Here is a 25,583-nt window from a genome sequence, read left to right on the forward strand (position 1 = left end):
ATCTCTGGATTTATGCAGTCCTATCCTGACCATTCTGTTTAAACCTGCAGCCTGCCTCCCTTTTCCTTGGCCTATTTTTCCTTCTTCCCTTAGCACTTATCACCTTGTACCACTATACAATTTATTTCTTATATTTACTGCTAATTGTCTGTCTTCTCTCTGCAGAAATATATGCTCCTCAAAGACATGAATATTTGTCTGTTTATCTTCATGACATATCTCTAGTACTTGGAGTAGTGCCTAGTTAATAGTAGGTGCTGAATAAATATTTACTAAATAAATGAATGAATGTTATTACTCTGTACAAGCAGTCTCATACTCTAAAACATCAGGAGCCCTTTCAGATGAGCAAAAACAAAGCCAAAACAACTACACAGAAACAAAGCATAAGAATGTCCACAATTTAGTCCTGTCTAACAAAATATATTCCAATTAGTTAAGTGAAAAGCTGAATACAGAAGAAAATAAGGCCCAGAACATTCGCTCAGGAAGAAACACAGATACGTAGAAATCACAAGGAACAGCCTCCTGGTATCACGGAAAATTGATGGCCTACATATCACGAGATCTGGGTTGCAGTCCCAGCTTTGCACACATCTGTGTGACCTTAGGCAAATCACCTTGCCTCTCTGGGCCTCAGTTTCTCCAGGTAAGTTTGATTTAATTCAAATATTTAATGTGTGCCCATTTCATGACTTCTATCTCTAAAACGGCACAGTCTTTCCTAGTCCCACCTGATATTAAGATGCTGAAATAGCCTACTGCCTAAATTTGATCATTTCTGGGAGAGAAATTAAAATTGCATGCCCTGCCCCCAATCACTGTAGGCTGCAGTCCCCAGATGGATTACACCTTCATTTTAACATCCTTACTCAGCAGGGTAGGCATTTACTCTACGAGGTGAAGTAGAAAGAGTCCCCTCATGCAGCAGAGTCTAGGTGCTCACCTCTAGTAGCCACTTTGGAGAACCAAGAATCAAAACTCAATCTTGGCAGCACAAGGAATGAGTAAAATAACGGTAGTCGAGGAGTGTATTGAACTGCTGAGCGAGGGGTGTGCAAATGCTATTTCAAATGGCTTAAAAAGCATCACAGCAATGTAAGTGGGTTACGGTTGCCTCACAAAAGCACATCTGGAGGATCTCTTTGCTCTCTTACATCCTTGAATATTGAACCCAGAAAAATAAATTGACTTGCTGTTTAATCCAATAGTCAATATGAGCTTCTATGGTATAGACTCAACTGACTTAAAACTCAAGCTATAGCCTCCGGCAAGAAAAATGTAACACAACTGCGCAGGCCTGGTATTGATACATATCACAGGTAGCAGTTTCTTCTGCAAGAAACAATGATCGAATGGTCAGTGCTGAGAGATCAATGTGCTTCGTAATTTCTGATGTGGCTCACTGAACAGCTGGGCACAGGTTTGGTTTTATCTTCTTTTATCTTTATGGGTCTGATGGCTCTCTAAAAGGATTAGGTTATTGTGATTTTTTTTCCCATACAAAATAACCTTTTTCTCCCTGTTTTAATGAAAGGGTATCCTCCACTGAGTTCCACAGAGCCAGTGCCCCTTAATATGCCCTCTGCCATGCATTACCTTAGGTTATGTGGCAAACCTAACCCCAGACTACAGCCCAATTACCTCAGTGCAGACGACTGGCTGTATTTGATTGTTTTGCTGTTGAGGATGGATTAGCAGGGATAGAAATTAAATTATATTGAGTACTCTTTAATGCCTTATGTACAAACTCTTCTGGCTGTCAGATTCTCTGTTTGGCTTCCTCAGGGACTTGAAGGCAGGGGGTCAGGAACTAAATTTTTTGAGAACTGACAGCTCCCTTTAGCGAAAAACAGAATCCTCCCACCCTTACCCCTCTCAGTTCAAAGAACTGCTTCCTACTTCTTTGCATGGAAGACGGTTACTATTTTTTTTCCCCTTTTGAGTCAGGATCCCTGGAGAACCCTGTAAGAGCACAGCATCTACTGGTTAAAGGGGAGCCATTTTCAGGGAACTTGCATTCATCTTATTACAGTTTGTCTTCCTTCAGGGTTGCGGGTGGGACGCACTGTGAGGTTTCTTTTGAGTTTCAGGTTTAGACACACCCCAGAACTCAAAGTAAAAATGATATAGGCTTAATAACAACTTCCCAAGAAGCCTTTTCAAGTTCAAAGTGGATTGTAAACATTAATTAATCAATTCCTCCTCCCAACACTGTGTGGGGTATGAATTACTCCCATTTTATAGATGAGAACGTTTAGGTAGAGAGCATGAATAACTCGTTTCAAGCCCAGATTGGACTTCTAGTCAGTGAGGGACAAGCAGTTTGGATTCCTGTGCACAGTGAAGGCTCATCAGACTTTTCTCATTCACAAAAATTGATGAAAATCCTGTCCCAGGAACCCAAGCCTCGTTGTCTCCCTGGAGTGATCAGAGTGGCCTCTCCCATCTTTGCCCAACTCTTACCGTTTTCATTCTCAGTTTTCTGGCCAGAAAGAATTGCCTTCCTCCAACACAACCAAAAGGAGTTAAGATCAAAGGCTCATCAGTGGGCCATTTAAATGCCCAAGCCTGTCTAATGCATCTCTCCATAAGACTCCCTGAATGGAGGCTTGGGTTTTACCAGCCCAGCTCTGCCAGCGAAGCCCTTTGCAATCCAGATCACTCGCTGCACGTGCAGCTGTGGAAGATGTAATAGGAGCGGGAAGGACTACAGAATGGGAAATGCTATTTGGCACAAGTAAGTAAATAGATAGGTTAATAGGACAACACATTTTGCAACCGCTCACTATTGAAAGGTTGTAACCTGTTGGCTGATGGTAGTAATCCACATTTCTTTCACAAAAGCCAAGCTGGTGGTCACTTTGCAGGAAACTCTACAAGGTTTCTCTCAAGACAATCCTAGCAATGAAGCTTCCAACAACCTTAACATGTTCTACATTTCCCCTGGAATTGCCATAAACTGATAAGCACTGATATTCTTTCCACTGACTGAAACATCATGGTACAGTCAACTGAGACCCAGGAGGAACGATTTTGTGGCTCATACGCACGAAGGAGGTTCGCTCAGATTTCAGCCTTCTCTCATCAAAAAGACATATCCTCATTTGGACATGCGTTTTCCAAGGCACTTGGGGGTTTTCAGCAAATCTTTTGTTGTTGTTGTTGTTTTTGAGATGGAGTGTTGCTCTGTCGCCTGGGCTGGAGTGCGATGACAGGCTCTCAGCTCACCGCAACCTCTGCCTCCCGGGTTCAAGCAATTCTCCTGCCTCAGTCTCCCAAGTAGCTGTGAGTACAGGTGTGCGCCACCATGCCCAGCTAATTTTTGTATTTTTAAGTAGAGACCGGGTTTCACCATGTTGGTCAGGCTGGTCTTGAACCCCTGACTTCATGATCCACCTGCCTCGGCCTCCCTGGGGTGGGGTGGCGGATTACAGGTGTGAGCCACTGCGCCTAGCTTCAGCAAATCTTTATACATCTTATGAAAGTAAGAAGAGAAAATACTCACACTTCATAGAATACATGTGAAATGCGTCTGTTAGGTGGGGAGAGGAAGGGAAGGAGGAGTTTTAGCTGAGCCATAATGAATACCAGAAATTAAAGATAAACAGAGAGAGAAAATTTTCTTTCTTTTTTGCCATGCTGGGAGTGGAAAAGTTTGCCCTAGTGGATCTCCACCCTGGCTGCTTATCAAAACCATCTGGAGAACTTTTGGAAACTCTTCTGTCTAATTCAGTCCTACCGAATTTGCTTCTCTAGAACTAGGGCCTAAGCAGGAGTATTTTTTTTTTAAAGTTACACGTGATGTGCGACGGGCCTGGGAACCACTGGGCTGGTCTAGGGAGCACAGTGTAGACAGTGAACGTCCACATGGAAGATACATGACCTGTCAGAGAACATTTAAGAGGGCAGTTCCTTTAAGAAGAATCAGACGTGCTTCTCCTAATAGCTTCCAACTAACATCAGTGTTCAATTAATAATGTAGTTTTCTTTGATGTTTCATGTGAGAAACTATTTTAAAACAAGAACTCTTTCATTCTTATTCTCATTTAAATGGACTCAGAAGAAAGAATTCTCTTGATAGATGATCAGAATGAGGGATTCTATGACCCTAAATTAACTGAAAACAAAAAAATATTGAAACAACAAAACAAAAACCACACTTCTCCACCTGTGATCCACATCTGTGTAGCCATGCAGTAGAAAAATTATTGAGGGTCTATCGTGTTTCAGGAACTATGCATGATCCTAGCAGTGCCGGGGTGACGCAGACACAGTCCCTACATGCTACTGTCACCCAGTCTTGCAAGGGAAAGGACAAGCAAAAGGAAAAGGCACTCTGATAAAGCTGATTTTTATTTACCTCTTACCAGGGTCACGCAATCTTTTAAGTGCTTTTTGTCCCATATCTCATTTCATCTTCACAACAATCTTAGTAGGTGGGTTCTATTATTATCCCCATTGCACAGATGGGGAACTATGACTTAGAGGACTTAAGTGACTTCTTGAAGGTAACAAAACCTGTAAAAAGGAGAGCTGCATCTTTTGGACTCAGTAGATCAAACATACACCTCCCTCTTATTCTACTTCTTAAGTGCACAGAAGGTTTGCCGAGGCTGGCTGGCCGTGCTGGGGTGGAGTGGGGACGGCTGAGCTTATCCTGGTCTCCTGTTAGGTCAGCGCTGCTCCAGGTAAGAGCAAACTCATCATCTCTGGTGCCTGCAGCTTTCAAGATTGGTGTTGAGGAATCCCCTTCGCCTTGAACTTGCATGCTTTATGGTTAGCAGTGCCTTTGAGGCCACACACTTAAGCGAGGAAGGAAAACATAACCAGCCCAGAGTCCTTGTGCTGGGGCTTAATTTGGTACCTGAGAGTCATTCATTTCAGTTCTGGGGGCAGGACTCTGCCTGGCCTGCTTACCAGTGTTTCTGCAGCACAGAGCAGCCCTAGCCAGCCTACCGAGTTAAGTGCAGCTGATCTGTAACTCCAAGTCATCTATTTATCCCCTAACTGTGCTGCTCCACGGGCAAGTGCAGGGAAGGAGAACGTACGCTTTGCCACAGTTCAGTGAGCCGAGCGCAAGCTCCTTTAACTTGGCTGTGGTGTCAAGTCACAGTTATATAACCCCTGGGCTGAGTGCCTCCCTGGGGTGGGGTGGGGGGGGCAGCGGGGGAGCAGGAAAGGCATTATTAGTGTAATGTTAAGAAAACAGACTGACATCCTCCAGAGTTTGAGAGTTTGGAGCTGCTTGTTTTCCATTTAGTTTGTTTCCCAGTTCATTCTACAATCTTCAAATCCCAGACTTTGGAGTCCGGGCAGCTGTGGGAGGGAAGTCCAGCAGTGTGAACTGAGCTCAGCCCCTTTTAGACAGTGAGCTTACTTAGCTTTAAGAAATGCCCCAGGCCAGGCACAGTGGCTCACGCCTGTAATCCCAGCACTTTGGGAGGCTGAGGTGGGCAAATCAAGAGGTCAAGAGATTGAGAGCATCCTGGCCAGCATGGTAAAACTCTGTCCCTACTAAAAATACATAAATTAGCTGGGTGGGGTGGTGCACCTATAGTTCCAGCTGCTAGGGAGGCCGAGGCAGGAGAATTGCTTGAACCCAGCAGACAGAGGTTGCAGTGAGTCGAGATCATGCCACTGCACTCCAGCCTGGTGACAGATCAAGACTCTGTCTCATTAAAATAAAATAAAAAAAAAAGAAATGCTCCAATGCACGATGGTTTTCAGACCAATGATTAAGAGCACGGGAAAATTAATGCACACATGCAGCTAAGGAAGTGCACCTTTTGTAACCACTCTTTTGCTTTGCAAATCATAAAGTACACAACTAGAAAGACAGAAGGACCTGAGACTGACAGCCTTGTAGAAACTCCTGGAAACCTTTCAAGAAGGACAACAGAGTAAACAAATGAGTTCTCCTTTCACGTTCTTTATTTTGGTAAGCCTGTTTCTTTTGGCCACAAGAATTACAACCATCTTTTCATTTTTTAACTGCCAAGGCGGTCATATGATATGCAGTCACTTCATGTCGCAGAAATCAATTCAAGTTTTATTCATGGAGACTCGTCCACAGCTGCCCATCTGCCCCTGCAGCTATGAGAAGTAAAGTTTCCTGAAGACAACCGCTCCCTCACATGTGGCCCTAAAATATTTTTAATGGATAGTCCTAGATAAGCAAACACATGGGAAAATGTTCATCCCTGCTAATAAAAAAAAATGCAAATTAAAGCAACTTTGAAAAGGTAACATTTCAGTTTTCAGAAATAATACCCTAATGCTGGCCAAGCTGCACTGAAACTGATAGACTCAAATGCTGTAGGCATTGAGTTAAAGCAGCATAATTCTTCTTGAAAGAAATACGGCATTTGGTAACCGTAATTATTAAGACGTGCATACCCTGACCCAGCATCCTTCTCTGGGACTATACACTAACGAAATAATCTGACAGAAGCAAAATGCCACACAAATTGCAGCACTGCCTTTAATGATCAAATCTAATCACAGACATATATACAAAATTCCAGAAGGAGACTAACGTTCAATAATGGGAATGGCTTAGCAAACTCTGGTATATTGATAATAGAATAGTAAAAAAAAAATCAAACTCCAAATACAAAGGAGGTACATGTAAGATCTAATGTCACTGTAATAATAGGATTTACTTGAATGTTTTTACCTTTTTTTAAGAATATATAAACAAAATAAAAGCATTTGTACAGACTGTACTGGGAGTTTCATAAGACAATTATTTTCTTGCCCACATAATCTGTGCAAAGTGTTATTTCTTTTGTACTAAAAAATTAAATTTTTTTGACAAAAATTATAAATATTTACTGTGTAGTACAAAATGTTTTGTGACATGCAAACATTGTGAAACGGCTACATTGAGCTAATATATGCATTACCTCCCAAACAGTATTTTTTTGTGGTGAGAACACTTAAAACACAAAGGGGCTTTTATTAAGGATTTTGAAAATGAAAATAATGAAACACAGAGGGTCACCAAGATCATGCTGGATATGAAGAAGGCTTAAAACATCGCATCCCTGAGTCTCTGGTCTAAGTCAGGTCCTTGGCCTTTGAATCTCACCTTCGCAGAGGACCTCTTCCCTTTTCCCACGCGGGATGACTTTGAAAGGTGCCAAAACGGGGCCCCACTCTCCTCATACCAGCCATATGAGCTCACATCCATTCAGGTCCTGGAATTACCTCCACTAAGGGCCTGTGAAAACCCTAAATGCCAGGGTTTCAAACCTTCCAGATCGACAACCTGTCTGTCTTCTATCCTGAAATGAAGGAAACCCCAATCCGTGTGTCCAATCATCTTTTCAAGACTAGCAAAGAAGGGAATCTCCATGCAGGGTAGACCATTCCCACAATTAGGTTAACACAGTGATTTCTGGTCAAACCTAGGGGAGCCGTCCCTCCTTTATATCAGCAGCTTCCACACGCTGGTCAGGAAACAGTATAGGCAGGCCCACGCTTTGGTTCTCACTGGTTTGTATCTAATTGAAGAAAATAAGGATAACATAGTACGTTTTCATGAAGCTAAATATATTTGAAGTAGAGAATTATTCCTTCCTCTAAGATAATGACCTTGCTATATTTTTCAGTCCCCAAAGTCTACCATTCTGGGGAAAGATGGCAAAAACAGATGGAGTTTTTTGTTGTTGTTGTTCATGTTATTCCTTTGCAGTAAAATATAGGGACCCTATATTGGCCTCCCTGAATGTTACTGAAATCATACCGTCTCCTTAAGCATATTAACCTTGGATCTTCTATTCGATGGGGAGATGGAGATTCTTGACAATTCCAACTGGGAGTTTGGCAAAAAGTTCTTGTCCTGTTGGCATTTCCAACTGTGCTGTATAACCATCACAGAGCTTTGATTCCATCACTGTGCCTGTCTACCCGACCTGGCTGTGAGCATCTCTGCCCAGGAACCCCTGCCTGATTCACCCTTTTGTTTCTTGTGACTAGCACAGCATTGAATATCCTGTTGTTAGACTGAATCCGTAGCTGGAGGTACAATATGGGTGAAGTGCGAAGAACAGCTATAAAATTGAAGAGAAAGATTTCAGTGTTGGTTCAGAAGACCTAATTACCATCCTGGTTCTGCTATTTAACAGCTGTATGACTTGAGGAGTGACTCTCTCTCATACTAATTTCCTTTCTATAAAGTAGAAATCCAACCTAACCTCTATACAGTAGAAATGTCTCCTATGCCCTCCCTGGTATCCTAGCTGTGTCCTTGAGTGAAGGGTCATGTGAAAGTACCCACATGTTAATTTCACTGATTTCTCTCCATTTTATTCCCTGACCAGAGGCTTCTGATACCTACATGTCACCCCTGTCCCAGTCCCTGGCCAGAGGAAATCACCAAGCAGAAGGCCAGATCCCCCAACCCAAGGAGGTGGAAGTCCAGAGGTAGCTGTCAGCATGCTTCCATTAAAGTCAAAGTCAAACACAAGCAGCACCCGTTTGCATTTACTCATGATTATTATGTCTGACAAGATAACCTGTACCCACGTGTACATTCATTACAGAGCTTCTAAAATGATTTTTCTTTGTCTGTGAACATAGGAATTTTTAATGAACAGTTTCAGTGTCTGGTTTCATGCAGTCGAAAAGTAAACATCAGTGAGTATCTTTGTAACAGGCTTGATCCATGCCCCCGGATGGTCCACCAGAGACTCCAGGAGGCAGACATGTGTGGGTTTGAAACTTTCTTCCTGAGGTCACCGATGGACACAAAGGAGAAACTTTCAGCCTCCCCTTTTCCATGATAAACATTTTAAATAAATGAATAGGTAAACAGAGAAGGGATCTGAATTTTAATTGCCAGTAAGTGAAGCATATAAAGGAAAAGAGAGAGTTGTACCGGCGAGGACAATCTCATGCTTTCTTTTGAACAGAGTCATCTGCAAATGAATGTGGCACAAGGAAATGTCAGACGTTCTGCCTGTAGTAGCCCGGGAAGCTCAAGCCAGGTCTCCCATCTGCCCCTCAAGCTAGCTATATCTCGCGTCACGCTTCCTCTGGAGGCTCGGTGGCCTTCACCCAATTCCTCAAATACATAATACTTCCTCTCTCCACAGGGTCTTTGCACAACACCCTCCCTTTGTCTGGTTCAGTCCTATTCATGTTTCCAATCATCTCTTCCTCAGGGAAGCATTCCTCCCCTCCACGTTGAGGCTAAAGTATTTCCAGGGGACAAATGCTCCATGGAGTTTCTCCCTGTTGTTATTTTACATTCATTTGGTGGCAATCTGACAAGCTCTGTCTCCTGCAGAAGACTGTATGCTCTGCACAACAGGGCCTGTGTCTCTATTTGTTCTCCATCTCCTCTCCGGCACCTCACATGGCTGGTACTCAGTAACTATTTTTTAGGCACTAAATGAATGGAATGAACGGATCCCTGACAAATAACTTCACCAAAATCTTTTATTACAGACTTGCCTTTTTAAGGAACCCTGTGGAATGAGTCAAAAGACATGGTTCCAGGCCTCTGAGGGCTTCATCAGCTGGAGGTGTCACGTTAATAGATACACAGCATGACTACAGTTGAGAGTTGGGCCGTACATGGTATCAGTGAATCCAGGAGTGCTCTGGATAGCATGTTCTACCTTGGACAAGCCACTAAATATTTCTGTCCCTCCATTTCACCACTGGTCAAATGGTGACAGTATCAGTGTGTTCCTTGAAGGAATCAAACAAGATAACAGAAACAAAAATGCCTCAAAAAGATAAAATTACTAATACCTTCTACCAAAAAGTACCCACCTCCTTAGCAAACTCTACAAAGAGTCTTGGGCTTTGCTAGAGAAACAGGACAGAAGCCACCCTCTTTGTGAGATGCAGCTTGCCCAGGAGGAGTGGTTGGGGCCAAGCTGGGGCTCAGGCTAGGCAGGTGAGAAGACAGAGATGGGGCTACATTAGAGAGCTGAAGGACACCAGCGTTCTGCTACCAGGTCCAGCCAGGGCGGACAGTGGGTCGGGTGGCCTCCTTGAAACAGGGCTACTGATCAGCTTCATGAGGCATAGAGGATCAGAGGAAAGGAGGAAAGGGCCAGATCCTGCTGCAAAGCACACTGCTAATCCGCCCTGAGGTCTGTCCTTCCTCCAGTGGTCCTTGGGCCCTGTTTTGCCTGGGACTGGCAAAGAAACAGGAAGCCTCCGCCCTTTCTGATGCTCACGTGACTGGATCCAGACCTCGCTCAGCAACAGCCATGCAAGTGCAGGTAAAGCCTTCTTGGAGTCTCAGCTCCTGATAGTGAAGCATTTAGCAACCTTCCCAGCAGAGGTGTGGAGAGTATGAATGATCACAGAGTGAGAACCATGGCTTTTCTCAGGGTCAGTGTCTCGGGAACCATGGGGTGGCATGTGAGTGGAATCTCGTCACTGTTTTGTGACGATACCTACGACTTTCAGTTTCTAGCTCTAAGCATGTCATCCCATTTTACAAATGAGAAACAGAGAGGTTAATAAGCAAATCTACAGTAAGTCATTTAATGCTGCAAAGGTGCAGGCCATCAAATGAGATCTAACAGGAAAACTTAGGAGAAATGCTGGGAACCGCACGGGGCCGTCAGAATGGAAGGTTCTATTACTGCTCAAGCAGCTGCCACCAAGCCTGCGAGCTCAAGGACGCTGGCCTGGCTGAGAGACAGATGTGGCAGGCAATCATGCGATTCAACAACGCATAAGTCTCTTTCTTGTTTGTTTGGAAAGGTTACACCCGCCTCAAATGCTAACAGGAACCATGATGGAGCCACTAACTATGGCATTTCCTCACAACGTTTCCCCTGCAACTGCGGTCAAGACGGAGGAGGGATGGCCACAACCAGTCATCTTTTCTGAGTGTTCCTCTGCAAGGGGTGGAGTGGGGACAGTATACGTTAGTGGGCTAAGAATTTGCTTATCTAACAGAAATACAGCTTAACTAACCAAGGGATACGTACAATTGTTCTTACAAATTCTGCAAACCATATCCAGCACTTATAAAGGCCAGGCCCTGTGAGAAATACCGAAAATGCAAAGCTGAATAAGGCACCTTGACTGCTTTCAAGGAGCTCTCTCCTAATTGGCTAGGAGAGGATATAACCCAAAATTTACAGCTGCCTTTTGGCAAGCCTATCACTGCAATCTACAAGGTGCTGTGGGAACTTCAGGGAAGGAGAGACTGTCGGAAGAGCCTAGGAAACCTTCCCCAAACAAGGCATTGATGAAAGAGTGGAAATTTATCAGGCAACAGAAAAACCATTCATTCATTTATTAACGTTCAACAAATACTGAAGAGGCACTGATTGTGTTGGGCACCTTTGTGACTACTGGGGATACAGCAGTGGGTCCAACAGCCCAGTTCCTACCTGCATGAAGCTGAGTCTGGTGGGAGTGATAGGCACTTGGAGAGTGCTATGAAGAGGAAGGACAAGGTGTCTCAAGGGTATCTACCTGGGGAACTGATCCTGTCTGAGAGGCAGAAGGAGCTTCAGTGAGATGTGACATTGGAGCTGAGACAGGAAGGGCATTCGGAAATGGTCTAGGCTAAGGGGTTGAAAGCGAGGGAGGCTGAGATGTCCGGGCTGAGCGAGCATCACACGCATTCATCCACTCCACTGACATTTATGAAGAACATGCTGTCGCACCATGATCGCTGATGATGCGCAAGACACATCTCTGACCTCAAGGAGCACACAGTCGAGTGGGGAGACAGATGATTGTAATAGGATGTGCTAAGTTCATGGCTGGCGGGGTGGGGAATGCTTTCTCATTAGGGGGAACAGCGTGTGCAAAGGCCAGGCAAACAAAGCTCAAGACATTTTAGTTGGAAGTTAAGGGTTCCAAACTCCCCTTGATTGACTGCCTTGTGAGATGTGCTTGACCTATCGTCTTTCCTTTTCTTGCTTAAGAACGAAACTCTTTTCTCTACCGATCGCAGTACTGCTGCACCAAGAAGAAGCCGCCTCAGCAGACGCTGACGCATGCATTTTGCAGTGAGCTAGAAGTGCCCGGCCTGGCTTGGCCTCTGCCTCCCTCCTTTCCTCCCCAGGCAGGATCCACACAGTGTCATCAGCACCACGGGGCTTATGGCTTAAAGAAGGCACCCTCCCTGCCTCACTGCTCCTAGCTGGCCTCAGCCCAGGTACCTCAGCCACACCCACAGCTCATCCAAACCTGCTGTCTGAGGGTCAGAGCCTCCTTCCATGAGAAAGCCCCTGTCCCGCTTAATAACATTTTCCCTCTGCCTGTCTAATTAACTCCGTCACTGTATCTGCAGTCAGATAAAATGCTCATTTCACACCACATTAATTTTTATCAGCTGAACATTAAGCAACACAAAGCTATCTATGCTTGGTTTAATTTACATACTGACAGACCTACAAAGCATTACCCACAGTGGCTGCGAAGCAAATAAGCAGAACTGGCATCAAACAAGGCTCTTCAAAATGAAATATTGATTTGCAAGGCTGACAGTAAAGAAGGGTTGGAGGGCTACGGGAGAAGCAGCAAGGAATATAAGAGTGATTTTTCCTTGAAGAACAACTGTCACCATTAGGCCTCCCAAAGACCAAGCAGAAGAGCCAGCGGAGGCCAGGATTCCCAGGATCAGATGTTCCCAAGGAACACAGCCCCGCAGTCCATACTGCTCTCTGGAAAGGAACTCTTCATCCTGGCATCAGAGGCCATCGCAGCCTAAAAGAAAATGCCCTCAAACAACAGAGTGTTTTAATTACATAAACACACACAAACACAAAGTTATTTCTGTAACTTTGCTCAAGCTATTTCTCTAGAACAGTCTTCCTTCTATTCCATGGCCAAGCTCAAGCATCACCCCCTCCAGGAAGTCTTCCCTGAACACCCTGCTTCCTTACAAATGTGTCGCCAGAATTCCCAGTACTAGGTCTGCATTGCAACCACCCATACCATTTCTTGATAATCCATATGTATGTTTCTTTATCCCACTGGTTGTGAGCTCTTTCAGGGACAGATCTAGGTTTGGGGCAGCTGAAGCTTACACAAGTTAGGGGATTTTCATTAACAAGAAAGAATTTTAAAATATCTAACTTTTGCAAATATTACAGAAACTTATAACCATGAAAACATATTACTAGGGGCACTCTCAGGGCTTTGGGAGAGGCCAGTGCAAATGAAGTGTTCTGAAGTTTAAGTTTATCAGCTTTGAGGTGGGTCTACTTCGGGCCTACTGAGTGCAATTCCTTGCTTGTAACAAGCATTAGATAAAATATAGGCAGCATAAATTAAATGAATAAAGGAAAAGGAACTATTGTGGGGTACACAGTCTGTGATAGGTACAGCCAAAGAACTTTGGCAAGGATATTCTCCTATAAGCAGCACAGCAGCCTAAATAATACAACTGATAAGTGTTGAAGCCAGAAGTGATTTCCAGGAATCATGATCCTCCATCTAAGAAACTATGACCCAAGAAAAATAGAAGCAATACCCCAAGCAAAAAGGCATGTGGCTCACACAGGTAAGTCTTTAGAGTTTGGAGATCTTAGCACTCATTATTGCACCCAGACCAGTGGTTCTTCCACTTTTGTGTGCATCTAAATCACCTGACTCACTTGCTCCAAGGCAGATTCTCTGGCCTGTAAACCACAGTCGAATTTCTCATGTCTGTATCATTGGAGTGGAGCTTGAGAATCTTCATTTTAAATGTGTCCACTCACAATCTTGCTGCAGGTTTTCTAAGACCACACTTTGAGATACCTTGAATCAAACACAAATGTCGATGTTGAAGGGAAGTGCACCGAGAGAATTAATTTGGCGAGAGCTGTTTGAGAGGCTGGTGGGAAGCTGTATTTCCTTCCAGAAGCTGGGATTTGACTTTAACATGATGTGCACCATGGCCTAAGGAAGACTGGGGACTGACTGAGAAAGGAAACCTTAAGTCTAGAACCTGATGGGTAAGAAGGCTGTAGGCATATTTTGAAGTGCCTGTACAAGCCCCCAGTTTGAGAACAACCCTCGTCTTTGTGTGACTTTCAAACTGCAGATGTTTTCAACTGAGTCCCCCATGAAGGAGAGGAACCGAAGACCTTCTTCAACCACAGGGGCCAATGGTGGCTGAGTATTCCATTTTGCTATATTAAGAATTTCAAGGCTGGGTGCAGTGGCTCACGCCTTAATTCCAGCACTTTGGGAGGCCAAGGCAGGTGGATCACTTGAGGTCAGGAGTTCGAGACCAGCCTGACTAACACGGTGAAACTCCATTTCTACTAAAAATACAAAAAATTAGCTGGACGTGGTGACATGTGCCTGTAATCCCAGCTACTGGGGAGGCTGAGGCAGGAGAATCGCTAAGGTTGCAGTGAGCCAAGATTGCGCCATTGGACTCAGTCTGGGCAACAAGAGCGAAACTCCACACACACACACACACACACACACACACACACACACACACACACACACACACAAAAGAATTTCAAGAGGTAGCCCCTGGATATGTAATGCACAGAATTCTTGTCCTGGTTGTATATGGCTTCTCATGAAGGAAACTTCTGGCCTAAGCTTCAATTTCACAATTATGCATGCTGGGGCTTGTAGGTACCAGGTGGTTCTACGGCTACCACAGGAATTTTGCTTTCAACACCATCATGGTGAAGTTTTTCTCTTCAGAAATGTCTATGACCCTCTGAGGCCCCAGACTCCCCAACAAAAAAAGCTTCAAAAGCCAGGACTGTCTATTTTTTGTCTTTTGCTTGTTTGGTGGTGTTTAGTGGGAAGAAAACACAATAAGTACTTAGGAATGAGAAAAATCTAGCTCCTTTAGAATCAGATGTACATAAACCTGATCGTAGAATGAGCATAGGCCAATGTCATGGGGTCTGAGTTCAGACCTGATTCAGCGACTACAAAGCCATGTGAACTTGGGCAAGTCACTCAACTTCCCTGAGTTATCTCATCTGTAGTACAGACTTGATAATATGAGTTCCGCCTCCCAGAGCTGTGATATGCAGCCAAAGTGTTTTGAAATAGCAAAATATCAATATAATGAATATTGGCTTTTGGTCATAATTTACTAATCCCCTACAGATAACAATTGAGTTATCTACACAAAATAATTTCTAAAAACCATTTTGAAGGCAATGGAATACAGTCAAAAGCCAACAGGAATTGGAAGGGAGTCTCTCCCCGAAACATGAGTCTTCACCAAGTAAAATTTATGAATTTGTGGGGTTTTTCCTTGGGAGAACTCCCAAGTCAGCCTTTTGGCTCCAGATAGCTTGAACTATCAGAGAAAAAAGTCAGAAAAGGAACAAGAACATAAGGGGAGAAATTCTGGAAGTGCAGAGGCAGCGAGCTGCAAATCTATCTACAAAATCTGTCCAACCCTTGACTGGCTGCTAAACTATACGTGCATGAGGGAGACTCCAAGGGATCTAATACAAAGAAGCAGTTGGAAGCTAAAAGAACAGAAAAGTGACTTTACCTGCTGCCGACCACACAGGAACAACAGAGCTGGAATTTGAGTCCAGACAAGTCGAGCAGTTGCTAAAGCAAAAATTCTTTTCAGAGAAACAAACAGAATCTAGAGTCTCTGCAACAATCATGTGTATTATCTATTAGCCAATCCAAAGTCATCACACATGCAAATAAAGAGTAAAATGTAACACATACTCAAGGAAAAAAAGCAGTAATTAAAAACCAACCCCAAGAATGCTCAGATAATGTCCTTGGCCATAAGAACTTCAAAGACGCCATTATAAATATGTTCAAGGAACTGAAGTAAATATATAAATAATAAATGAACAGACATGTGACTTCAGTGAGAAACAGAAACTATAAAAATCAACCAGATAGAAATCATAGAGTTGGAAAGTAGAATGAATATAGTTTAAAAAAAAATTACTATATGGGCTTAACAGCACACTGGAGATGGCATGACAGAGTCAATGCACTTGAAGATGGATTAACAGAAAGTATTCAATCTTAAGAACAAAGAGAAAAAAACTGAAGAAGAGTGAACAGAGCCTCAGTGACTTGAGCATCGTAAACCATCAAATAGTATAACATATATGAAATAACAAGTCCCAGAAGGACCGCAGAGAGAGAATGAAACAGAAAAAATATATTTGAAGGAATGGCTGAAAATTTAACAAGTATGGTACAAGACATCAACTTAACAGAGTCAAGAAACTCAGCACATCCTAAGCAAGATAAATACAAAGAAAACAATATCTAGGCTAACCACAGTCAATTTTCTGAAGTCCAACGCTAAAGAGAACATCATAAAAGCATCCAGAGACCTACAGCAAAACAATAATGTGAATGATAGCTATTTCTCTTGCACATAGCAAAGGCCGGAAGACAATGAAATAGCGGCTCTAAAGTACAGAATGAAAAACGTTGTCAACCCAGAATATTATCTTCAGGAATAAAGGCAAAATAAAGTCGTTTTTGGATAGGCTGAGAGATTCATTGCCAAGAGATCTGTACTAAAAGAATTGGAAAAGACGGTTCTTCAATCTTAAGGGAAATTACACCAAATGGTAACTGAGGTCTACAGGGCGGAGCGAGGATCACTGGAAATGTTTTTTCAAAGATATAAGAAGTTATTAATTTTTCTAGTGGGTAGCAAATTTATACCATATAATCACACTTTGCTCTGTACTAAATGACACATTGCCTCTGTCACAAAACCCTAAATTCTATAAATTCTGTTTTTCCTGCTCCCTTCCTCCCCATCCCCACCACTCCTTCAAAACAGGCAGAGAGAGAAAGAGAGAGAGAGAGAGAGAGAGAGAAAGAGAATGAATTTGATTTTATGTGTGACCCTGGGCAAAAAGTTAACTTTTTTGTGCTTTTGTTTCTTCATTTGTAACAAGAAAAAGTGGAATAAATCATCTCAAAAGTTCCTTTTGGCCTGAACATACTGTGATTCAGACTAAACTGGTACAGTATGTTAGAAATACTCTTAATTTTTATTATTATGGTTTCGGTAACTACGTCTTAGTCTTCATGATCATACAGACTCATAAAATTCATTCAAGAACTAATGAAACTTAGAAGTGTCTTACACACCAACATCCTTTGGAGCCTCACCACTCAAAAATAACCAAAAATATGCTCTCATGCCTGAAGTAATCAAATGAGGTAAGCCACAATACATGTCCTCTGCAAACTGCAAAGCCCAATGCAGACAGACGTAAGGTGGTTTGATTATCCCAACTGTCAGATTCCTTTTCACATTTGCAATATATTGATGCTGGATGCCAGTTTCTTAGTCATCTTAAACACCGAGGAACTACATTAAACCATATTAGAATGTGCTTAGCCAAGTGCGAAAGTTCACTGCACAAGTCTTGCCTGTGTGAGAAGCAGAGAGTAAGGAAGCCTTGAGCCCCCAAGGACTGGGAACAGTTAATTAAATATTCAGTGTGTCCATGTTTCACTCGGGGGAGAATTTATGGAACCTTCAAAAGAGCTTTCTGGTAATTTGCCACAGAGATGGACTTCAGCCAGGCTAGACTCCAAGGCTCACTGGCCACCAAATCCTGGGAGGCTGCCCTGGGGTAGCCTTACTCAGTCCTGATGCTCTGTGACATTTGAGCTGTGCAGCCTTTCTCTCCTGCCTCAGTGCTTCTGTGATTCTGCCAGATTAAGCAAGCAGTGGGAAGTTCCTGACTCAGGCAGCACACTCTAGAACGGGTTCTTTGAGGACCTGGGTCCCAGCTGCGTCTCCAAGGTGGCAGGGAAAAGGTAGGAAAATTCAGTCCCTTCTTTGGCAGCCGTTTTACGATTCTGCTGAGTGCCATGTGTTCAATTGTTTCTTTTCTTCCCCAGAAAACAGTCACTGTGAATAACGTGCTGTTTGGAAACAGGTCTCCTTAAAATGCCACATTCATATAATTATTTACGAATACTGGCTTAAATGAAATAAAGGTCTGACTAACACAGAAAGTCTCAAGCCTAACACCGTTGCTTTAATGAAGAGAGTGGAGAAAGGCTGAATCATTTTCTGCTTATTTCACAGCATTCTTGAGAAACCTTTTCTCCCTCCTGCACACACATTCCAGGTGAAATCTCCCTTTTTACATTGGCTCCCAGTACCCAACCTCCAGCGCATAATGAAGTATACATATCACTTGTGTTTTTGAATGGCTTTTAGATAGATTTGAACATGTTCATCGGAGGACCGTGACACCTGTGTGTATGCTGCCCTTTGGAAGAAAAACAACTATAAAGTCCTAGGGGAAAATACCGGGTGTACACCGCTGAGTCAAAACTTGCTTTTAGATACACAAACCTCCACCGACATCACCAGTCAACTGAGTCCCCAGCATCCCAAGGAGCTGCCTGCAGGTTTCCGACAACAAAATCCAGTACATGTTCAAAACGACAACCAGAAAGGTCTAAACTATTGGCCACTGTTCGTCGAATAACAGCACTTCTATTCTGACAGTGCAGAGTTGTCATTCAGTTAGAGGCAGAGAAAAAGCACCTGGCTCCCTTCCCTCCTTTCTGTTTAGAAGGGCGCTTTGGCTTAAGTGCCCATATCCTAGAGCTCACTGCTTACAAGCAGCATAGGCCTGGATTTCTGCCTGTCCACTTTCTGTCCTTCAACCATGCAAATGTGGAAAACAGGCAGGGCTGAGATTCTGCTGGCAGAGGGGTTCATCTAAAAACAAATCTTGGACCTTAGTTGCTAAAATGTGACGCCCCTTCCCACTACTTGTCAATTACATAAAAATCTCAAGGAAGCACTGCCATAAGCACTGGCACTGACAATCTATCACCAGTTTGCTATGCATATCCCAGGGTGATATCAACTATTCAAAATCCCTATACACTAGATGTATGCCACCTCAGGAACTGGAAAAAGAGTCCTTACCTCTGAAGAACCAACCTGGATTTTGTGGTTGGTGGTGGAGACGGCCATAGAGATAATTCACAATGGCAACCAGAAGTCAATGTTCCAAATGGGCTATTCGCCTTCTGCAGGCTGGCAGGAGCTCTTCAGCTTTACTGCTGTGCTCACCACGAAACATGAGCAGCAGCAGTAAAACTCCATCCCCCTAATCGGCTACTTGAGATATAAAATCTGCTTTTAGATTCTTCTTCTCTGAACTGTCTTGGAAAAAGGTAGGCAAACCCCAGGTGAGTATTTGTGAGCGAAGAATTTGACAACTGTTTAGACTGGAAGCTCCCTGAGGGAAAGCTCAGTCCTTAAACTGTATCTCGCTGGGGTACAGTTTGATACCATGGTGGTATATGGTAGCTGATATGGTGCAATGACGAAGGAGGGATCTGAAACAGCCACTGACCTCCTAAGATTGTGACTTCAAACAACTTTCTACCCTCCCTCCCTTCCTCCACGGTGAGTAGGGCAGAAACAACAGGTTGATCTGTCAACCACAGACAATCAGAGGAGGCCTTCCTTATGGCGCCTCCCTATATAGGGCAACTCCCCTCACCTAGGCCACCATTCTCCCCTCATCTCCATTCCTACCAGATGTGACATGCCCTGTAGACTGTAAGGCACTGTATCACCATGAAACATTACATAAGACAAAGTAATGTAATGGTGATAGCTCTGGGAAATTACCCAAAAACCCTCATGCCTCAGTTTCTTCGGCTTTCAAATGGGGATTGTCCTACCTGATGTCTGGCCTACCTTATAGGATCATTGTGGGTATCAGAATGTCTATGCAAATAGAACCATCAACATTATAACATTTTCTTAACCTCTGTATCCTCAAAAAAGGGAAGTACAAAGTGAATGTGTGGTTCTTGACAGAACTGAAAGAAGCCTGGAGCAGAAGTGAGCCAGGGCCTAGCTGTGGTTCTGCCAGGTCTCCTCCTGTGCACGGGAACCAGGCTCTCTGCTCTCAGTGCCTCTCTGTATCACAGTGAGGGTGGTGCTCTAGCTTTGCTGGGAGACACGGATTCTAAGTTGGAATAGGCTTGAGCTCAAGAGCTTCTCCACGCACATGACTCTCCAGGTACTTACGCTTTTGACTTCCCCACATGCAGGAGGCTGATTCTAAACTTGGAGAGACCTAGCATGTCAGGCTGGGCCAGCCCACAGCAGTGACCAGGTCTATAAAAGCTTTCCACCTCCGAAAATCTTATAACTATTCGGGAAAACAGACTACACTGAAAGAAAACCAGACAGATACCACTCATACCCAGTAGGATGGTTATTAAAAAAAAAAAAAGAAAAGAAAAAAAATAACAAGTGTTGGTAAGGAAACTGGAACCCTTATGTGTTGCTGGTTAGAATATAAAACAATGTTGTCACTATCTAAAGCAATTTGGTAGCCCCTCAATAAATAAAACATAGAATTACCATATAATCATAAAATCCAGCAATTTCATTCCTAGGTAGATACCCCAAAGAATTGAAAGCAAGTGTTCAAACAAAAAACTTGTACACAAATCTTCATAATGGCACTCTTCACAACTGGAAAAACGTAGAAACAACCTCAGTTGCTCGTCAGCTGATGAGCTGATAAACAAAATGTGGTACATTCATACAAAAGAATATTATTCAGCCACCAGAAAATAAATAAATAAAGGACTCATACAGGCTACATCCTGGACGACCCTTGAAACTGTTATGCTCAGTGAAAGAAGACAGTCACAAAAGGCCACATAGTATATTATTCCATTTATACAAATACCATGGGTAGGTTTATTATTTATTATTATCTTATTTATATTTAAATATATTTTATCTTTACATTAAATATAAAATATGTATTTATTATATGACCTGTATTTATATTATATTTTATTATTAATTATATTTATTATTATTTCTGCACAAAGGCAGAAAGCCAATTAATGGTTGCCAGGGGCAGAGGGGAATGGAAAATGGGATTTCCTTCTGGGGTCATTTAAAGGTCCTGGAACTAGATAGTGTCATGGTTGCAAAACTTTGGAATTGTAATAAATGCTATTGAATTTCACACTTTAAAATGATTAACATGGTAAACTGTACATTATGTATATTATACTATTATAAAAAGAGAGCCATACAAAGGTGGGAATGAGGTGGCTAGAAGATGGGACAGTTCTGGAGCTCCTGTTGAGAGAGCCTTCCAAAGCCATCTTTGCTGCTCTGTGTGTGCCTTTCCAAGGGCCTGGGTTATACATTCATTGAGAAATGATTCCCAATAAGTCCCAGGAAGTTACAGGTCTTTTGCGTACAAATGGGAAATAACCATATCTCATGGCAGCTCATTACACATTCTTTTGGTACCATGAGTTGTTTTAAAACCGTGAAATTAGTTCTGGCAGAGTTTACAGAAAAACACTCATGAGATGAGACTGAATGAGTTATGTAAGACTCCTCGCACTCTGCCTATGAGACGTGAACTCCCTACTGGCCCAGCCAAGGACACCGGTGTCATTTATAAAGTAGCAAGCATACCCTGGTTTCCACCAAGATCAGCACGCGGTTGACAAGAAGCAACAGTGTAGCCCTTGATCTGGTTGGTCTCATGGAGCAACTGCCAGCTTCAGCAGCTAGGTCCTTCCTTCTTCACAAGGGGCCGGTGAGACCTTTAGCCAGGTGAAGGGACTTGCTCACACAAACCGGCTTAACTAAAAGTTCCAGTCTTTGCCCAGGAGTTAGGCTGACCTTTAAAAAGCTTTAAAATCAACCAGATGTGTAGAAGATTAATATGATCATCACTGGCTTATAGCTAGCCCCACCCTACCAGGAAGATAAGTCATCTGATCCATTGAGCTTGAACTCTGGCACTAAGGAGACACATATTTCAAAAGTTTCTATCTGGCAATAGTCACTAAACTAATTATTATACATGGAAGAAAAAGACTTATTTAACGTGTGAGCCCCAAACAATGAACTGAGCTCGGGAGCTCTCCTCTACTCCCTTCCCCTTTGTTTCTCCCCATACACACACACACGCACACACACACACACACACACACACACACACAATCACTTGTTGTGTACTTACAAAATACACATGGAATATTTTACATATAAAATAGACTTCATAATTTATTTAGAAAGAAGCAAAGCAGGGCCGGGCACGGTGGCTCATGCCTGTAATCCCACCACTTTGGGAGGCCGAGGCGGGTGGATCACGAGGTCAAGAGATCAAGACCATCCTGGTCAACATGGTGAAACCCCATCTCCACCAAAAATACAAAAAATTAGCTGGGCATGGTGGCACATGCCTGTAATCCCAGCTACTCGGGAGGCTGAGGCAGGAGAATTGCCTGAACCCAGGAGGCGGAGGTTGCGGTGAGCTGAGATCGTGCCGTTGCACTCCAGCCTGGGTAACAAGAGCGAAACTCCGTCTCAAAAAGAAAGAAAGAAAGAAAGAAAGAAAGAAAGAAGCAAAGCATTCAAAAATGAGTTTAAAAAGCTTGTTCAAGATTTGCCTCAAGAGTCAAGTACTGAACTTGGAAAAATCTCAGGACTCTACTTCAAATCTATGGTCTCTCATTTCAGAAGCAACACGCTTAGTTGTCTGGTTCCTAAACACTAGCTCACTGGACGGGGAGACAGGGAGCACCTCAGCAAGGAGCCCTAAGCAACACGTGAGTAATGACCACCAGAGTGGGAAGAACAGAGAGGACTAAAAGCAAGCAGAAGTCACCAAAAAAAAATGACGCGCACCGTCCCGAACCTGGAGCCACGGGAAGTGCTACCAAACCATCTCATCCTAACAGGCAGCATGGTAGCGGGGAGGGGACACAGGCCTAAGAGTTGGACAGATCCAGGTCTGAAAGCCAGATGTTGCTACTTATTAGCTGTGCGATATTGGGTAAGTTACTTCCCCTCTCTGACCCCTATTACAGGGCCTTTGTGAAAATGGTGTAAGTTATGTAATGAGCTAACCAAGGCATCTAGTTATTGCTCAGTAAAGGACTTTTTGTTTTTTTTTAAGACTCAAGGACAGTGTATTATGGTGTGGGCTGATTATTCATGCTCACATTGAGAACCTTGAGTCATGCCGACAGGGCTGATACACAGTTGTGTGTCCTCAGTTAGAGGGCAAGCACCTTCCCTTTAACCCACCCCAGGACCCCAATACCGCAGGCCTTGGTGCCCTCGACTCTGACTCTCTTCCTCTCTCCTTGAAAGCTTCTTCCGGCTAACTATTCTTCTCTAAGTTATCCAATAAACTAATTTATCTTAAGGTGTCAGTGTTCGATAATAGCTAAGTTGTCATGGGAATCAGTTAGCAAGGGGGCACCGCTATAAACCAACAGTGGCGTTTCAGCAAAGGTGACAGACCAATGAGGAATTAACTTGGGGTCCGGGGGCCTTCTTGGTGTCCTCTCAGTTACACTTCGTAAGCAGTTTCTTTTCTGTGGCTAGCCTGAAACATTGCAATATGGAGCCGAGGCACTTGAGCCAGCCAAACACTGGCTGCTGGCATGTCTTTATATGAGTTAGATGTTAATACACATCCACTCAAAACATAATAGATCGTCTTCTGACCGATTCATATTAATTTACTTAATTTATTTATAAACTGCATTGGTCCAAAAACACTGGTGGGGAGAGGAGTCACTAAGGTAAACAAGTTCGGATGACAAAAAGATCCCATCACCAAAATACTAAGTATACCATATGCTTCGTGCCAAGGTACACTAAGAAGTCAAAATCATTTCTTTTTTCCTTGTCTTACTTTCCCCTTCAATCAGATGTTCTTTTAAACACCCATATCCCGGAGATTGCAATAGCAGAGAGGTAGATAAGGAGGGAGGGGCACAGGAAGAGAAAAATCGCTGAAGCATTTCAGAATTTATCAAGATAGGTAGATGGGAATGCATCAGTCTTCGTCTTGCTCTCTGTTTCTGTCTCTCAGTGCCTCTATCTCTTCAAAATAATAACAGAAATATTGCTACTATCAAACGAAAAACACTGTCTCTATTTCGCCAGACCAATAACTGGTGGCTCTATTTCCTATGGAGGGCTGAAGCCAGGGCTGAGCTGTTCACCTGTCTATCTCCTGGGCCTGCGGTGATGTGCTACACCACGTCTGCAGCTCCTCCCAACCTCGTATTCAGCCACCCCCATGTCGGTTTCCCAAAATTGGCTACAGTGAGAATTTATACCACAGAAATTGGCAAACATTAGACATCAGGGCTTTTTTTTCTTCCTTGTTCTCTAGAACTTCTTCAGAGTTAAACAGTTCCCAGCACACTACTGATACAAATATTTGTTAAGTAAACAAAAGAATAACACACTGTTCCATTTAATTCAACCTTTTCCAACACCTCTCTGGCCCTAATCATGGCAAACGCCTCTGTAAGTTCTCCTCCACAACACGATGACAAGCCCTGGGATTCAGTTATGAAGTAGAGAAGGAAATGCCAGGAAGACTAATCTAAAACAAAATTTCGTTTTGGTAACAGCGTCTCTGACTCAGCTCTGGTGGAAAGTATCAACCTTATAAACCCACAAGGAAGAGGTGAAGATTTCACATCGTTTCTTCTTTTGATGTTAAAAAGAGAAGCTTCTTGAAGGCTGGGACAGCGCTGTGAGAGGAGGGACACCAGGCTTGCAGCAAGCAGTCCCTTAGAGCAGCCTCCTCTTTGTGAACTCAGGGAGCAAGAAACTTTCCCTGAGCTCAAGTCCTGGCTAGAGACCAGTAAGTATGATAGCACCTCTTCTGTCTACCCCACAGAGCATCTACCTCCCAGTCCCACAGACTCCTATTTATCCTCCAGGACCCCGTTCACATGCCGCCCCACTTCTTTGAGAAAAGGCCTGCTGCCTCAGCGTGCAGGTCCTTCCCCAGGTCCTTCCTGTCTCAACTCCAGCATTTACTACGGTGGGCTGCAGTTCCTTCTTATCGATTTGGTCACTCCTCTGTCCCTCTGTGACCCTCTCAAGGGCAGGGGCCACGTTGAGCCTGCATTCCTAGTCCTTTCTGTGGTGCTTGGCACACAGCAATTGATTGTTGCATGCCTATTAAAGTGAACCACTGGAAAACTAGACGTGAAGGGACTTTAAACGGGAAACGTAATCTATAAAGCATAAAGAGTTATTACCAAGAGCAGACCACAAAATAGAGCGGCACACTACTGCCAACCCTTAGGAACAGTCCTTACCTGGTACGGACCCTATTAAAGCATTTAATCACCTCACCGCTAGGTAAAATTTGTGAAAACACCTGGAGGATTGGGTGGAAAGGCTCAATTAGGAATTACAGAAAGCGTTCTCTAAGTAGTGGGCTCTCCCGCCCCGCCCCTCCGACAGCTTTATTCCGGGTTTCCACACCCTCCTTGCCCACAGGGCTCAGAGGTAAGAACATTATATAAGGAACGAATGCTGCCTTCATTTGTTTTAATAAAGAAACAGCCCATTTAAAGAAACACAGACTTTAGTGGCTTAGATATTTCTGAATGTGAATATGACCCAGAGGCTCAGGAATACAGAATGACTGTCTTGAGAATGAGCATTTTTTTCCTATTTAAAACATTCTGGAAAATTGCTCGGTATCCCCGTGCCAAGATGAAAAAATAAAAAACATAAGGGCTATTTGGAATGTCTCTGCATTTTACAGATGACTTTAATGCATAATGTTATAAAGACATGAAGCTCTCTGGCCTCAAATGCC

Source organism: Aotus nancymaae, unplaced genomic scaffold (genome assembly GCF_030222135.1).
Source record: "Aotus nancymaae isolate 86718 unplaced genomic scaffold, 86718_ANA_hifiasm-v0.15.2.pri h1tg000041l, whole genome shotgun sequence".
Lineage (NCBI taxonomy): Eukaryota > Metazoa > Chordata > Mammalia > Primates > Aotidae > Aotus > Aotus nancymaae.